Genomic DNA, 17,455 nt, shown 5'->3' on the forward strand with positions numbered 1-17,455 from the left:
GGAACTTTTTTGTGATCATATGTGGGTGGGTGATCTGAGAAGAAATTCAGAAAGGACTGACAGTGTAGAGTTAGGCTTAAGCTATACAAGGTTTTGAAGTTTTATTTTCCCCCTTTGAGCTTAGTTTCATTCCTCAGATAGCCTACTTTCATGCTTGTATGTAATGGGAGACTAAGACACACGAAGTATCTGCAAGTCAGACTAGAGTCTGTTTTCTTTATGTTCCAATGGAAATCAAGGGAATCCATCGCTACTACAGATTTTACTGGTGGCATAAGGTGGGAGGAGTACAGTAAGATTATTTCTGGTAGCAATAAAATGTTTACTTATTAAAATATTCAGTTCTAACATTCAATTCTAGTTAGGCAAATGCTTATTACAGGTTGACCTTTCTTGGTCCCCAGCCTCTATACTGATACTCTGTCCATAGTTCCAGCCACTTATCAATCTTTTTCAGTCTTAATATCTTAATCTCTAAAATAAATCTTAAATGTAGGATGAAGAACCTAAACACCTTGAGCACAACGCTCTGGAACTTAGCATTAAGTCCTACCATGACCTAAAGCTTCACTTTTTATAGTTAGGGCTTTGTCTTGTTTCAGAAACCTACTCCCTGCATTTTACACCTGTCAGGATGACTGGTACTTGGTGTAATGGAAACAGTCCTTCTACTGGTTAGGCCCTTCCTACTCTCTTCATATTCTCTTTCTGGTTTTATTGAAGACTGGAACCCCTCAAACTCTGACATGGTATCTGGGGCTCTAGCGGATACTGGTAGACTTGTCAGTATCAACTGTTTAGCTGTTTGGTGCTCTAAATATGCCTTGCTCCTGTGATTTCCATCCCAGAGTACTATACCCTTGTGAAGACATTCTTCTGCCTCATGTTTGACTCAGTCTCATTTAAAGACCTACTCTGTCAGTTCCCATACTTTTTAGAAGCCCTATTCTGCCTTGGTCTGGGTTTTGTTGTGTCAGTTGTAACTGAGTTTGTTCTCACCCCAGTGTTGTGTCTTTTAGCAAAATGAAGGGTAAGCCCAATATAGCTTTACTAGTTTCTGAAAAACTTAGGTCACATTTTGTATGTTGTCATGTCTATAGACATATGTACCATATGTAGAATTGGGCCACTATACACCTATTGGATTTTTTCATAAATTCCAAAAGAATATTGTATTATTTCTTTATTTAATTTTTTGAGTTAGAGTCCCGCTTTGTTGCCCAGGCTGGAGTGCAATGGCATGATCTTGGCTCACTAGAACCTCCGCCTCCTGCTGTCAAGGCATTCCCCTGCCTCAGCCCCCATGTAGCCTGGACTGCCGGTGTGAGCCACCATGTCTGCCTAATTTTGGGGCTAGTTTTTGTATTTTTGGTAGAGACATGTTTTTCCCTTGTCAAGGCTGGTCTCCAACTCCCGACCTCAAGTGATCCACTTGCTTCATCCTTCCAAAGTTCTGGGATTACAGGCATGAGTGACTGCGCCCTGCTAGAATCTTTTATAATTAAATGGCAAATTTGAATGTGAACTGGGTGCAGTGGCTCATGCCTGTAATGCCAGCACTTTGGGAGGCCAAGGCAGGCAGATCACTTGAGGTCAGGCGTTCAAAACCAGCCTGGCCAACTTGGTGACACCCCACCTCTACTAAAAATACAATAGCCAGGCATGGTGATGCATTCCTGTAGTCCCAGCTACTCAAGAAACTGAAGAAGGAGAATAATTTGAACCCAGGAGGCAGAGGTTGCAGTGAGCTGATCATGCTACTGCTTTCCAGACTGTGTGACAGAGTGAAATTCCATCTCAACAACAACAACAAATAATTGAATGTTCCTAATTGTATGTTAGCTATGTTCGGCTAACATGTCTGTTTCTTTTTCCAGTTAACAATTTATGAATATTGACACATTTTTAATGATGTGTAATTTTTCAGAATTATAAAGGTTTATGTGTTTAAAACTGGTTGGAATATCACTGTCTCAAAAGTGTTAATAAAGCTACTGGCCTAGCTGTATTAACGTTCATTTATTCAATAACTCTGACCTTTCTGATCCTTGGTTTACCCAACTTAAAATGGCTGCAAAGATTACTAAAAATATATGTAAGATGCTTCCATAAATTAGAAACTAAATGTAAAAGTTACTTTTAAAAATCTGCAATCCTAATTACTTACAATTTAATCTGGAATTTAGTATTCTATTCTGTTTTCAGAGCTGCTATAGGGCATGCTGTTCTTTGCTGTTCCACTTTTGGAAAAAAGCAGAATTCAACGTTTTTCTAACAGGTACAGATCTTTGTGCTTGAGACTGTGGGGAAACCTTGGACTTGAGCTCCACTTTTGGTTATTTTTGGTATTTGCTAAAACCTAACTACATTCTGTCCACTTCTAGCATGATACCTGCTATGTGATAGAACCCAGTAAAAGTTTAGCTGTGATGGGAGTGGATGTTTGTGCATTATTTTTGGAGGATAATTAGGTAGTATCTTTCAGAATTTTAAGTTTGTATGTTTTCTATTCTAGACATTGTACTTCTAGGAATTTAGATATAGCTGTATATGTGTATAAGGATGTTCACATTGCAGCATTGTCTGTAACAAGATTTCAAAAGAACCTGAAAACAACAAAAGGTCCATTAACATTGAACTGGCTGAATACATTATGGTACTTTTAATTACGTTACTGATAGTCCAATAAATTCCCTATGGCCACTAAAAAATAGAATGTAAGTATGCATAAATTGACTGGGAGAATCAGTGTTTGAGATACAGTGTAGATTATGAATAGTTGCTCCTTTTGTATAAAAAGAGGATATACTTATGTGTGAAGATAAATATTTATACACAATATGCAGAAAGTGAATGTAAGCACTTGTAAATATCTAGAACACACAAGGAACGGGGGTGGCGGGGGGGGGTGGTGCTCGGGGGAGTTACATGGCAGGGACAGAGGGACTTCCCTGTGCCACACTGTTTGAATTCTGAAGGGTGCATACACACCCTCATTGACCTGTGCTACCGGCCTCTGGCCAAAGAGGGCGCCGTAACCACCAAAGTCTTGTTTACAAATCAAGCCTCTCAGTAAGCCTGCGTGGTTACGCCCTCACGACCGACGTGCGCAATAGCTAGACGCAGGAGCGCTGTGTGGGTGGCTTCCGATTCTCTTTAGGACTAGAGTTTTATCCTGGCACTGAGGGCGCCGGATTGGCGCTTTTGGCCGACTTGGCATTGGTGGGCGGCTTCTTGGGACCCACATGAGCCAATGGTATCATCCCCGCAGTGGCTGCGTTCGGGCCGCGACTTTCCTGGAGGCTCCTCATCCAAGAAGAAGAGCAGAAACCATATCCCCGAAAGGTAACATGTCTTGGGCCCTTGGCATGGCCTTTCCAGCTCGTGGCTTCTGGGCGTGGGCTTCATCTTATATGTTCCCTGCGTCTCACTTTTGCTGTCACAGGCTTGGCTTGTCCAGCCCTTGCTTTGAGGCTTTGACCCTCTTCGCCACCCGCTGTAGCTAAAAGGGGCAATGTTTGTGATGTCCTTTATTTCTCCTTAGTTCTGGCCAGTGCTTAGGTAAAAAATACGGAAGGATTGCTTTAAGGCGGGACTGTTACTTTTGGGGACACTCCTTAATTCCCAAAATAGAACCTCCTCAAATCCTTGTTACTTGGCACGGATAGTGTAATGATTTGAGTTAGGAACCCAGCTGTAGTAGCGCCCTGTGATCTCACATGGAATATTGTTTTCACAAATCACAAAGAGCATACGCTGTTACATCCTAACAGGCCTCATTTGAGAGATGTTCCTTCATAGGTACAAATGATTGATTTTGAGACTTTGCACACATGTAAAGAGAACTGTTTTTATTCCTTGAAACCATCCTCCACCATCTCTTACCTCAGTAAATTCTCTTATTTTATCTCCTACCCTTTGACTGTCGCCTTCTGTCAGCATCCTAATACAGGTCTTGCTAGACCTATTGCAGTTTGGTTCTAATTAGTGTATCTCTTGTTAATTTCCATCCAACCTTTTGTTGTTGTTGTTGTTTGTTTGTTTGTTTGTTTTCTGAGACGGAGTTTCGCTCTTGTCCCTGAGGCTTGAGGTTAATGGCTGGATCTTGGCTAACCGCAACCTCTGCCTCCCGGGATCAAGAGATTCTTCTGCCTCAACCTCTCAAGTTGATGGGATTACAGGCCCCCACTCCCATCTAATTTTTTTGTATTTTTAGTAGAGACAGGGTTTCAGGCTTGTCATCAGGCTGGTCTTGAACTCCTGACCTCAGGTGACCCCCCCCTCCCCCCGGCCTCCCAAAGTGCTGAGATTACAGGTGTGAGCTGGCGCCCCTGGCCCAATCTGTTGTTCACAACAACAAAAATCTTTTCTTTTTTTCTTTGAGACAGAGTATTTCTGTGTCACCCAAGGTAGAGTGCAGTGGCACAATTGTAGCTCACTGCAAGTCAGCTTCTCAGGCTTATTCAGTCCTCCCACCTCAGCGCTCCTGGTAACTGAGACTACAGGTGTGCACCACTGTGCCCAGCTAATTTTGTATTTTTATTTTTTTATATAGAGATGGGGTTTCACCATGTTGCCTAGGCAGTTCTTGAACTCCTGGTCTCAAGTGATTCAGCTGCCTCAGCCTCCCAAAATTCGGGGACTACAGGCTTGAGCAACTGTGCCTGGCCAAGAGATCTTTTTAATAGGTGATTGCTAAAAGTTGAAATTGAATTGGAATTGGAATATTGCTCATAAGCATTGCTCTTAACATTGTTTCAAGGCTAAAAAAGGGCGGGCCATGGTAGCTCATGCCTCTAATCCCCACACTTTGGGAAGCTGAAGTGGGCTTGATCACTTGAGGTCAGGAGTTCGAGACCAGCTTGGCCAATATGAAGAAACCCTGCCTCTACTAAAAATAAAAAAATTAGCTGAGTGTGGAGTCGGACCCCTGTAATCCTAGCTACTTGGGATGCTGAGGTACAAGAATGGCTTAAATTGGAGGTCGCAGTGGGCCGAGATCATGCCACTGCACTCCAGCCTGGGTGACAGAATGAGACTGTCTCAAAATAAATAAACAAAATTAAAAAAAAATTAAGAGTAAAAGTGAACTTTTTGTCTATAATACGACTCTGTGCATGATCTGGGATCCCATCTCCTCCAGCCGCATTTCTTGCCACTCTTGCTTATCCTCACTTTCTATGCATTATATGTACAGAATGAACCCTAGTTAATTCTTTTTTTTCTTTTGAGATGGAGTTCTGCTCTTGTTACCCTGGCTAGAGTGCAAGAAATTGCAAAGGATCTGAACAGATAATAAAACTATTTTTCTTCGAAAACGGGGGAAAATCTCAGTATGGTTAAAGTGGTACATTAGTATGAGTTCTCCAGAATGATAGAACCAGTAGGATGGACGGATGGATGGATGGATGGGCCAGTGGGTCAGTAGGTGGGTAGGTGGGTGGCAGGGCTTTTTAATTATGGGAATTAGCTTATGTACTTAAGAAGGCTGAGAAGTTTCACAGTAGGCTGTCTGTAAGCTGGAGAACCAGGGAAGCTGGTAGCGTTCAGTCCAAGTCAGAAAGCATCAGAAGCAGGGAACCCGGTGCAGTAACTTTCAGTCCAAGGCTGAAGGCCTGGAAATCTGGTAAGGGTTGGACAGGAACACTGGTGTGAGTTCCCAAGTCCAAAGGCCAGGAAGCCTGGAGTTCTGATGTCCAAGAGTAGGAGAAGGTAGGGTATTCCAGCTCTAGGAGAGAGCACAATTTGCCTTTCCTCTGCCTGTTGTTCTATTCAGGCCTGCAGTCTATTGGATGGTACCTACCCATACTGAGGGTGTATCCTCCCACTCAGTCCACCTACTCACACACCAGTATCCTCTGGAAACACCCTCACAGACACTCCCAGAAATAATACTTCACCAGCTATCTAGGTATCTCTTAATCCAGTCAAATTGACACCTAAAATTAACCATCACAAATAGCAAGGCATTATTCTTTGCCTTTTAATTTAGCAATAGGTTTTTTGTTTATTTTTGTTTTTGGAGACAGAGTCTCGCTCTGTTGTTGCCCAGGCTGGAGTACAGTGGTGCAATCTTGGCTCACTGCAACTGCCACTTCCCAGGTTCAAGCAATTCTCCTGCCTCAGCCTTGTGAGTAGCTGAGATTACAGGTACCTGCCATCACACTGGCTAATTTTTTTATTTTAGTAGAGATGGGGGTTTCACCATGTTGGCTAGGCTAGTCTTCCAACTCCTGACCTCCGGTGATCTACCTGCTTTGGCCTCCCAAAGTGCTGGGATTACAGGCATGAGCTGCTGCTCCTGGCAAGTTTGGCAACAGTTTTTGATAGGCACTCTAGTGTAGTGGTTGTCAGGCTGGACCTGGTTTTGCATCTGGGCTCTGTTACCTGCTTTGTGATCTTGGGTAAGATATTTAGTCCATCTACATTTCCATTTTTCCATCAGTCAGATGGAGATTTTAATAATACCCCATAGTGGTTATTGTTGACAGTTAATGTGGATTTAAACAGTTGAGCACATTGTAAACACTTTCAAAACTACGTTGGCATTTTTAGGCCATGCATGTTGGCTCAGCACTTAGGGAGGCCGAGGTGGGAGGATTGCTTGAGCCCAACAGTTGGAGACCAGCCTGGGCAACATGTTGGAACCCTGTTTGTTTTTCTTTTTTGAGTCGGATTTTCACTCTTATTGCCCAATCTAGAGTGCAATGGCGCAGTCTAGGCTCACCGCAACCTCCACCTCCTGGGTTCAAGGGATTCCCCTGCCTCAGCATCCCGAGTAGCTGGGATTACAGGCATGCACCACCCACTACACCCAGCTAATTTTGTATTTTTAGTAGAGATGGGGTTTCTCCATGTTGGTCAGGGTGGTTTCAAACTCCTGACCTCAGGTAATCTGCCCACCTCAGCCTCTCAAAGTGCTGGGATTACAGGTACAAGCCATCATTCTTGGCCTGGAACCCTGTTTTTATTAAAAAAGAAAAAAGAACTTTAAAAAATTTCCTTTTTTTTTTTAAGGTTTTTTTTTTTTTTTTGAGACAGAGTCTTGCTCAGCCGCCGAGGCTGGAGTGCAAAATCGCATTCTTGGCTCACTGCAACCTCCGCCTCTCAGGTTCAAGAGATTCTTCAGCCTTAGTCTCCCAAGTAGTTGGGATTATAGGCTCGCACCACCAGGTCCAGCATTTTGTATTTTTTTTCTTGCATTTTTTGTAGAGACGGAGTTTCATCATGTTGGCCAGGCTGGTCTCAAACTCCTGACCTCAGTGATCTGTCTTCCTCAGCCTCCCAAAGTGCTGGGATTACAGGCATGAGCCATTGTGCCCAGCCTGAAACTTGACCTTTTTAAAAGATGTAAACAAACATTTTAAAAACATGTTGCTAGTGGCATTGAAAATTGGTTTAAGCCTTTTGAAACACTTTTCAAGAGCCGTAAAAATGCTTTACCTAGTAATTTCATTTTGAGACTAAGGAAATACTTCAAAATACAGGAAAAGCTGTATTTACTTAATCCTTCAGCACATTTCTCAAACTCCCTACCATGTGTCAGACCCTGGGCTGGCTCAGGATCTGGTAGTATATGATTTGCGATGTTAATCCCAGCATCATTTGTGGAACAGTGGAGAATATAGCTAAATGTTATTATATCCATACTATATAGCATTTTATAAAGCCATTGAAAGTGGTAGCATAATTATGATAAGTGAAAATAATAGGCTGTGATTCAACAGTCAGAAAAAGATGCTGGGAAAAGAACAAAAGGAAATTCTAACTAATTGAATTGTAATAAATGGGATTGAGGGCTCTGCAGCAGGGGGTTATTTTTTCGTTTCTCAGATTTCCAATTTTTCTTTTGTATAAACAAGTAAATTTGAATCCTGTTTTTTCAAATTTGTGCATGTACCATGGTTAAAGTTGTTCTATACTTTGTAATTTATGTATATTTGTTTATAAAGTGGAAGCAGCTGTTTTCAGTACTAAATAGCTTATTGTGTCTTATGTCAATCCTACCAGACTTTGGGGGAGAGAAATTATTTAATTAGAATAGTATGGGCATGCATTCCGTGCGTTTGTCTCTGTAGGGAAAGGTGGAAAGGCTTCTGGGAATCCACTCTGTGCCAGGGCATTGTAGGTAATTGAAATGTATTTTCTTAATTTAGCTTCATAACAGCCCATGAAGGTGGAAAGTGTTATTAGCCCTGTGTGACCTTAGCAGATAAACTACTCAACTTTTATTTCCCTGAGTTCTTTATAGGGAAAAGAACTTAGAGAAATAAAAGTTAGGCAGTTTATCTGCTAAGGTCACACAGGTAAGAAACAGTAGAATGTATATTATTTTGTAGATTTATGAATTTAAAATATATAAAAATACAAATTTAAAATAAAAATTATTTTGTTAATCCTAGTAATGGGTTATTACTTTTTGTTTTGCTTTAAGAACGTTTTCACAGAATCCAGATGTTTACCAGAGAGGCCATATCCCTCCTCCTGGTCCCTCTGGAGAAGATTATTCACACAGGAGGTACACTTGGAATGTGAAGCCAAATGCCAGTCGAGCAGCTCAGGAGAGAAGAAGGTGGTGTCCTGACAGTTACTCCGAACTATCCTATCCAGCCTGTTGGGAATGGACCCAGTGTTACAAACCTGTCCTGGAATAGCACCTGGAGACCCGAGCTGGCCTTAAGATTACTGGTATGACTTTAATTAGATCAGGTCTAATGAGGTTTCTTTATTGTTTCTTTCTGTGTTCAAGCTTAAGGAAAAATTAAATTGCTGTTTACCTCTGCTGATAAATCTGCAGTAATTACAGTACTGCAGGAAAAAAAGTCAGTTATTTCAGTCTTATATATTTCTAAAGGAAGACCATATTTTAGGACTGAAACATTAAGAATTTCCCTTGTAAATTATTTTTAAAAATTCTTTCTTGTTTTTCTATGTATTTCTTCCTGACTAGAATTGTGATATGTGTGTGTTTATATACAGAAATTTCTATTGTTTTTATTATGTTCTGTTATTGACCCAAGTGATATCTTTCTTTTCTTTTCTTTTCTTTTCTTTTTTTTTTTTTAAAGACAGGGTTTCACCATATTGGTCAGGCTGGTCTCGAACTCCTAACCTCAGGTGATCCACCTGCCTCAGCCTCCCAAAGTGCTGGGATTACAGGTGTGAGCCACCGCGCCCGGCTATTGTTTATAACTGTTCAAAATTTGTATTAAAATCGACATAGGAGATAATTCCTTTAGAACCAGGTCACTATATGTAATTAATAGTATGTTTTCTTTGTTTTGTTTTGAGGTGGAATCCCGCTCTGTGACCCAGGCTGGAGTGTATTGCCAATTGAGCAAGAGAGACTGACTGATAAGCCATATTGCTGACTTCATAAATTATAGTGAGTAATTTATCTGGCAGTGTCATTGTCATCAGTTGCGTAGAACTATCCGGAAAACTTGAAAACTTTTATAGATTGTAAAGGTTACTTGATGAACAGAGTGGAATTATGTTGATTTAAAGCCTGAGGATATCTGGCAAGAGTACTGTGTTGTTATTGCTCCACTGTTGAATACAGCCTCCTGGGATCTTTCTCCAGTTGCCTCTTACAGTGGAGTTGTGGTTTATCCCCTTTCTTCCGCCACTCCCTGCCCGGAGACAGGGTCTTGCTCTGTCACCCAGGCTGGAGTGCAGTGGTGCCATCTAAGCTCACTGCAAGCTCTGTCTCATGGGCTCAAGTGATCCTCCCACCTCAGCCTCCCTAGTAGCTGGAGGCTACAGGTGTGGATGGATACCATGCCTGGCTAATTTTTTCGGTAGACCGGGTTTTGCCATGTTGCCCTTAGCTCAAGCAAATCCACTCACCTCAGCCTCCCAAAGTGTTGGGATTACAGGCATGAGCCACTGTGCCTGGCCTATCTTTGCTTTTTCTGAGTTGCCTCTTCTGCTGCTATACATGTGGAACACACAGACAGATCATTGGGAGGGTAATTATTTTTACTTGCAGAGGAAGCCAGAAGCCTTTGCTGGCTCAAAGAATTGTTTCAATATCATAACACATAGTAAGCCTTAGTAAATACTTGATGACTGCTTGAGCAACTTGGCTTCATTTAAGTTTTTAAAATTTATTTATTTTTAAATTTTTGGTAGAGATAAGGTCTCACTTTGTTTCCCTGGCTGGTCTTGAACTCCGGAGCTCAAGCAATCCTCCTGCCTTGGCCGCAAGTGCTGGGATTACAGACATGAATGAGCACCATGCCCCACCATTGGCTTCATTTTTTAAAATACCTGATTTTGAGGATTTGTGTCATTGAATGTCTGATGTTGCACACGTTATTTTCTCTTTTCTCATCTATGAACAACGTCTGGACCCTGATCTTAAGGAGATAATGTAGCTCAGCTGTTCTTGTGTGTAACTGATTAGCTCAGTCAGGTTGCTGTAGTAAGAACCCCTAAAGTTAGGTTCACATACCCGATGCACAGTAAGCCAAACAATGACATTAATGCTTAGGAAGGCTTATTCAGTTTGGCCAAAGTATGAGGGTGGGAGTCTCAAATCTGACCTTCCTTTTTATGTAGTTGGGGGCTTTCCTTGATGATCAAAGCTGTTTGTGTCCCTCGGCCAGTCAAACTTGTGGATGCCATCAAGGATGTCAGCATGACCTAAGGATCAGTTTTCTTTAAAAAACAAAAAAAGTACATTAATCTTGTAGGCAGCTTCTGAGGATTAGGATATGAAGTTCATCACTTCTTAGTGACTTCCCTCTACCAAAATGACTACATGCAAGCAATCCTGCCTGGAGGAAGTTAGGGACAAAGAGAAAGAAAAAGAAATAGAATAAATACCTGATGATACGCTGTGTTATGGTATCCCCACTGACATTGTTCCATTCCTCAGTCTTGAGTTGGGGTGTTGACTCAGTCTGACTACTTCCTGATGGCAAGGGGCATTCCTAGTGGGCTGAGGAATGGAACTTATTTACCTGCAGTTGAAAATATTCACATCTCAGGACTTGGGCAGTTTTGTCGTAACATCATTGAACAGGGTGTCAGGAGCTTCAGAGAGGCGATCTTGCAATCCCACACGTGTAGTGCAGCAGCAGTATAATCCACAGCCAAGGAGTATGCCTGTTCCTATAGTCATGGCTAGAGTTACCAGTAATTATTTCCACCAAGAGGGTCGTCGTGACCAGACCCATGATGATAATCACTGGTTTAGTGACATCATAAAGTTGGACATAGCATCAGTTTGTACATATTTGAAAGGTTGAATTATTTTTCTTCGAGTATATACCCAGTAGTGGGATTGCTGGGTTGAATAGTGGTTCTTTTTCACTTCTTTGGGAAATCTCCCAATTGCTTTATATAGTGGCCGAACCAGTTTGCATTCCTACCAACAGTGTATAAGCATTCCCTTTTCTCTGAAGCCTTGATGGCATCTGTTATTTTTTGATTTTTTTAATAATCAGAATTCCGACTGGTGTGAGATGTTATCTTGTTGTGGTTTTAATTTACATTTCTCTGGTGAATAGTGATGTTGAGCATTTTTTCATGTTTGTCAGCTGCTTTGATATCTTCTGTTGAGAAGTGTCTTTTTCTGTCCTTTGCTTCCCCCATGTTTTTAAATTTTTTTGAGAAAGGGTCTCGCTCTGTCACCCAAGTGGGAGTGCTGTAGCATGATCTTGGCTCACTGAAACCTCCACATCCCAGGTTCAAGCAATTCTCATGCCTCAGCCTCCTGAGTAGCTGGGATTACAGGCAACATGCTACCCAGTTAATTTTTGTATTTTTAGTAGAGATGGGGCTTTAACATATTGGCCAGGCTGGTGTTGAACTCCTGGCCTCAAGTGATGTTCTCACCTTGGCCTCCTAAAGTGCTGAGATTACAGGTGTGAGCCACTGTGCCCAGCCCCTTTGCCCATTTTTACAAATGGAGTTACTTGATTTTTGCTTTTTAAACTTTTACATTTCCTTACAGATTCTGGACATTAGACCTTTGTTGGATACATAATTTCCTAATATTTTCTCCCATTCTGTGAGTTGTCTCTTTATTGATCATTTATTTTACTGTTTAGTTTAATTAGGTACCAGTCATCAATTTTTTGTTACAGTTGCTGTTCAGGACTTAGCCATTATTATTTTCCAAAGCCAATATTGAGAAGAGTATTTCCTAGGTTTTCCCTTAGGATTTTTATAGTTTGAGGTCCTCCATTTAAATCTCTAATGTGTCTTGGTTTTTTTGAAATATAGTGAGAGGTGGGGGGTCCAGTATTTTTAAATATAGTGAGAGGTAGGGGTCCAGTTTCTTCTGCATATGGCTAGCCAGTTATCTCAGCACCGTGTATTGAATACAGAGTTGTTTTCTCATTGCTTATTTTTGCCAGTTTTTCAAAAGTCAGAGGTTGTAGGTGTGCAGGTTTATTTCTGAGCTCTCTATTCTGTTCCATTGGTCTGTTTGTCTGTTTTTGTACCAGTAACATGTTGGTTACAGTAGCCTTCCAGTATAGTTTGAAGTTGGGTAATGTGATGTGTTTGGTTTTGTTCTTTTTGCCTAGGATTGCTTTTACTATTTGGGCTCTTGTTTGGTTCTAAATGAAGTTTAGAATACATTTTTCTAATTCTGTGAAAAATGATACTGCTATTTTGATAGGGATAGCATTGAATCCGTAAATTGCTTTGGGAAGTACAGTCATTTTAACAGTACTGAGTCTTCCCATCCGTAAGCATGGGAATTTTTTTCCCCTTTATTTGTCATCTGATTTCTCTTGGCAGTGTTTTATAGTTCTCCTTGTAGAGATCTTTCTCCTCCTTGATTAGATGAATTCCTAGATATTTCACTTTTTTGTGGCTATTGTAAATGGGATTGTGTTCTGAATTTGGTTCTCAGCTAGAACATTAACGATGTAGAGAAATGCTACTCATTTTGTATCCTGAAACTTTACTGAATTTGTTCATCAGTTCCAGGAGCCTTTTGGTGGAGTCTTTAGGGTATTCTACGTAACTCATGTCATCAGCAAGGAGAGATAGTTTGGCATCTTGTTTTCCTATTTGGATGTCTTTCAGTTCTTTCTCTTCCATAATTGCTCTGGCTCAGACTTCTAGTACCAGAAATGGTCAGAATGGGCATCCTTGTCTTATTCCAGTTCTCAGGAGGAATGCTTTCAACTTTTGCCTATTTAGAATGATGTTGGCTCTATGTTTGTCATTCATAGAAAGCTCTTATCATTTTGAGGTGTGTTCCTTCAGTGCCTTGTCTGTTAAGGGTTTTTATCATGAAGGGGTATTGTATTTCATGGAAGATGTTTTCTGCATCTATTGAGATGATCATATGGTCTTTAAAAATTCTGTTCATGTGGTGAATCACATTTATTAATTTGCATATGTGGAATCAACCTCCCATTCCAGGAATAAACAGTACCTGATGGTGGTGAAGGAACATTTTTGTTGTGCTTGCTTTTGGATTCAGTTGGCTAGTATTTTGTTGAGGATTTTTGTATCTATGTTCATAAGCGATATTGGCCTGAAGTTTTCTTTCTTCATTGTGTCTCTGCCAAATTTTGATATCAAGATGATGCTAGCTTTGTATAGAGAGTTAGGGAAAAGCTCTTTCTCCTTGATTTTTTAGAATTGTTTCAGTAGGATTGATATCAGTTCTTTGAATGTCTGGTAGAATTCAGCTATGACTCCATCTCATCCAGGCCTCTTTTTAGGTGGTAGGTTTTTGTTTGTTTGTTTTTTAATTACTGATTCCATTCCTGAGCTTGTTATTGGTCTGTTCAAGTTTTCACTTTCTTCCTGGTTCAATCTCAGTAGGTTGTGAGTTTCCAGAAATTTAACCATTTTCTCTAAATTTTCTTATATGTGTGCATGAAGGTGTTCATAATAGTCTTTGAGGATCTTTTGTATTTTTTGTGGGCTCTCTTATAATGTCATCTTTGTTATTTCTGATTGTGCTTACTAGTATCTTCTACTTTTTTTCTTTGCTAATCTAGCTAGTGAGCTATCAATCTTGTTCTTTCAAAAAAGGAACTCTTCATTTATCTTTTGACATGAACTTTTGGATCTCAATTTAATTCAGTTCGTCTCTGATTTTGGTTATTTCTTTTCTTCTACTAGCTTTGAAGATGAATTCTTCTTTTTGTTTTTATCTAGTTCCTCTAGGTGCAGTGTTAGATGGTTATTTTGAGATCTTTCTAACCTCTCAATGAGGCCACTTATAAACTTTCCTCTTAACACCACTTTAGCTGTAGCCCAAGGGTTTTGGTAATTTGTGTCTCTATTTTCATTAATTTCAAATAATTTTTAAATTTCTGCCTTAATTTAATTGCTTACCCAAGAGTGATTCAGAAGCAAGTGGTTTAATTTCCATGTATTTTGTTATTTTGAGAGATTACCTTGGTATTGAAATCTGTTTTTATTGCATTGTGGTCCAAGAGTATGCTTGATAGGTTTCTTTCTTTTTTCTTTTTTTCCCCCAAATTTATTGAGAGCTTTATGGGCAAGCATGTAGTCCATCTTATAATATATTCCGTGTATGGATGAGAAGATTGTATATTCTGTAGTTGTTGGGTGGAGTATTCTGTAGATGTTTATTAGCTCCAGTTGGTCAAGTGTCCAGTTTAAGGCCAGAATTTCATTGTTAGTTATTCATGATGTGGGTGCTTCCCAGGGGAACACAGAGCTGTGCCACTAACAGAATTCAGGCAGAGGTGGGTCTACTTTGCTTGGAGCCCCAACTGGTGCATCCCACACAGCTAGGAGGAGCAGGAGTGGGTGAAGTCACCTGCTCCACCATCTGAGTGCTTCCCAGGGGAAGACAGGGCTGTGCCCACCTGAATTGTTCAGGCAAAAATGGGTCTGCTATACAGGAAGCCCCGCCAGAGATGCGTCTCCTGGCTATGAGCAGCAGGGGTAGCAGGAGTCGCTCACTCGGCTGTCTGGGTGCTTCCTAGGAGAACATGGGGCTGTACCCATCTGCAGAGTTGTTAGACAGAAGTGGGGTCACTGTGCTAGAAGCTGTCATCAAGCATTGTCTTTTGGGGTGGAGTTGAGCATTCTTACCACCACAACTGCAGCCTGTATTAGAGGTATGGCAGATGGCACCAGGCTGTTCTGGGGTCCAAGGCCTATGGCGGTCCCTTGTGGACTTGAGTGTTGCCTCTGGAAACACTCTGGGCAGCTGTCTGTATCAATCTATATGCCTGGGGTCAGGAGGAATCCCCCATCCCAGGATTGTACAGGTCCCTGCGGGAAGTGTGGATCCCCAGGCACTCTCGCTCACTATGGAAACCAGTTAGTTGCCCATAGTAATCTGGTTGAATTCTCTTTAACTGCCTTATACATGTTTATAAATTGCTGTTTGAATCCCCTTTCCAAGATATGACTGGTAGTTGTGTGTGGTTTGTATTAATCTCATTCCTCAGAGGTTGGGGAAGCCAGAGAGGGAGTAGGTGACTCTAGGACTCTACAACCTCCTGAAGTGACATTTTTTCTCTGTGATTGTTTTAAACTCACAAAGTGGTGGCTGCTTTACCAGTTGCAGGGTAAGGGAAGTATCTAGTTCTATGGGATGTGCCCTTGAGGTTTTATTTTTGTACTTCTTTACAGTGGCTGTCATCTGCTTTGGTGACTTATCTTGTGCACAATAATATTGCTGGCCCTGATTTCTTTTCTAGCAAATCTTTCTAATGCAGCTAAGACATTTAGATCTAAGAGATAATTTTCCAGACCTTTTTCTGATTTCTTTCTGGCTAGACGGGTATGTAATTAATCTTCGTTCGGGCTAGGGCAGAAATGTGTTTTTCTTTTTTAAACAGGGATCCATGTCTCTAGTTGAGAAGTTTATCTCTTTCTTTCTTTTTTTTTTGAGACGGAGTTTCGCTTTTGTTACCCAGGCTGGAGTGCAATGGCGCAGTCTCGGCTCACCGCAACCTCCGCCTCCTGGGTTCAGGCAATTCTCCTGCCTCAGCCTCCCGAGTAGCTGGGATTACAGGCACGCGCCACCGTGCCCAGCTAATTTTTTGTAATTTTTAGTAGAGACGGGGTTTCACCATGTTGACCAGGATGGTCTCGATCTGTTGACCTCGTGATCCACCCGCCTCGGCCTCCCAAAGTGCTGGGATTACAGGCTTGAGCCACCGCGCCCGGCCAAGTTTATCTCTTTCTTCTGTGCCACTTATTACCTCAGTCACCTTTTCTACCAAAAGTGGGATATCAGTAGGGTATTTGAATGTAATGACTCACGTTTCACCCTCTGTATGTGTGATCCTTTGTGGAGAAAGAGCTGTGTCTTAGCTCTAAATCTGTGATATGAGTTGAGCCCCTTCTCCGGATTCTTAACATTCTTTTCATGTTTGGTTTCCTTTTGTTTGTATATTTCAGTTATGGAAGAGGAGATTGATTATGCCTTCTACTTCCTAAAATCCATCATCTGTTTTCAGTGTTTCTCCTATATTTTTTTTAAATGTGAAAAGATAGGTTTTTATTCATCAAAAGTTAACAGCAACAGGCACATATTAAAATGAGTATGGCAAAGGCCTTCACAAATGGCTTTACACTCAAGCTTTCCGCCAAGAAAATGGCTGTTGCAACAAACTGTAAACATAATTAATAAACAGTCTTTTACAGTAACAAGGGAATTACAAAAGAACTAAAAGAAAGCACCGGTTTCTCTTAAAACTAGATTACAGTTGTGCTTACTATACATAAAACAATTTAAAACAAATTACAAAAGTGGATTGTTTGAAGTTTAAAATTAGTCCTTATAGTTTGTCCTAGAAAACATCTGTTCACATCAAAAGGCCGGTCAAAGGGTAACGTTTCATCAAAGGGAGGGACAAGAAAACAATGCACTTTTTTTCAAATCAAAACGAGAAGTTTGGTCACTTAGCCTTGTGCATAGTTTAAGGCAACTGGAGCAATCTGTTACGGCTTACTTACCGACCTTTTCCTCCCCCAACTGTGGCTGCTCATATGTCCCATTCTAAAATAATAAATAAAAGCTTACATTTCAATCTTTTCCCCCATGGAGAAACATAACATGCACAGTCACACATGCACAAACATGCATGCAAACACACATCCATACATTCACACACAACATACCTCTCACTCACTGCAGTGAAAGGGACTTTAGTACCCTTGATCTGATGGACACACTTCCCCATCCCACTTTTATTTCAGATTGGCAAATACCCTGAGCTGATTATGGTGTTATAAACATTCCAGCTTTTTCTTGCATGTGCAGGTCAAGTGTACAGTAATGAAAACATGCAGTGTCTTCACTGCAGGGTCATAATTAACAGCTAGGACATTGGTGTTCTTCCCCTCCCGCCCCAAATTAAAAACTAATTGTTTAAAAAAAAAATTGCATTGCTAAACAGCACTGGAGTGAAAGCTTGGTGGTACTCTATGACAAATGCTCAGTTTCCAGTGCACAAAATAAAACCATAGCAAATGGGAGGTTTTGGTG

General features: G+C 41.0%; 1 long non-coding RNA gene across 17 annotated transcripts in view; it reads left to right on the top strand.

The window, feature by feature from the left end:
• Window positions 1-17,455, top strand: part of LOC103787882 (uncharacterized) — a 151,256-nt gene that overhangs the window by 54,865 nt on the left and 78,936 nt on the right. For 9 of the 17 annotated variants that reach the window (XR_013526441.1, XR_013526440.1, XR_013526442.1 and 6 more), the window contains 4 exons: window positions 2,206-2,278; window positions 3,272-3,345; window positions 8,435-8,688; window positions 9,292-9,385. This is a non-coding gene — a long non-coding RNA (uncharacterized LOC103787882). Of the gene's footprint in view, window positions 1-2,205; window positions 2,279-3,109; window positions 3,346-8,434; window positions 8,689-9,291; window positions 9,386-10,134; window positions 16,411-17,455 lie in introns of those variants that run through there. The other 8 variants (XR_013526447.1, XR_013526452.1, XR_013526450.1 and 5 more) reach the window with 2 other exon arrangements.

This window comes from Callithrix jacchus, chromosome 14, assembly GCF_049354715.1.
Source record: "Callithrix jacchus isolate 240 chromosome 14, calJac240_pri, whole genome shotgun sequence".
NCBI classification, from domain to species: domain Eukaryota; kingdom Metazoa; phylum Chordata; class Mammalia; order Primates; family Cebidae; genus Callithrix; species Callithrix jacchus.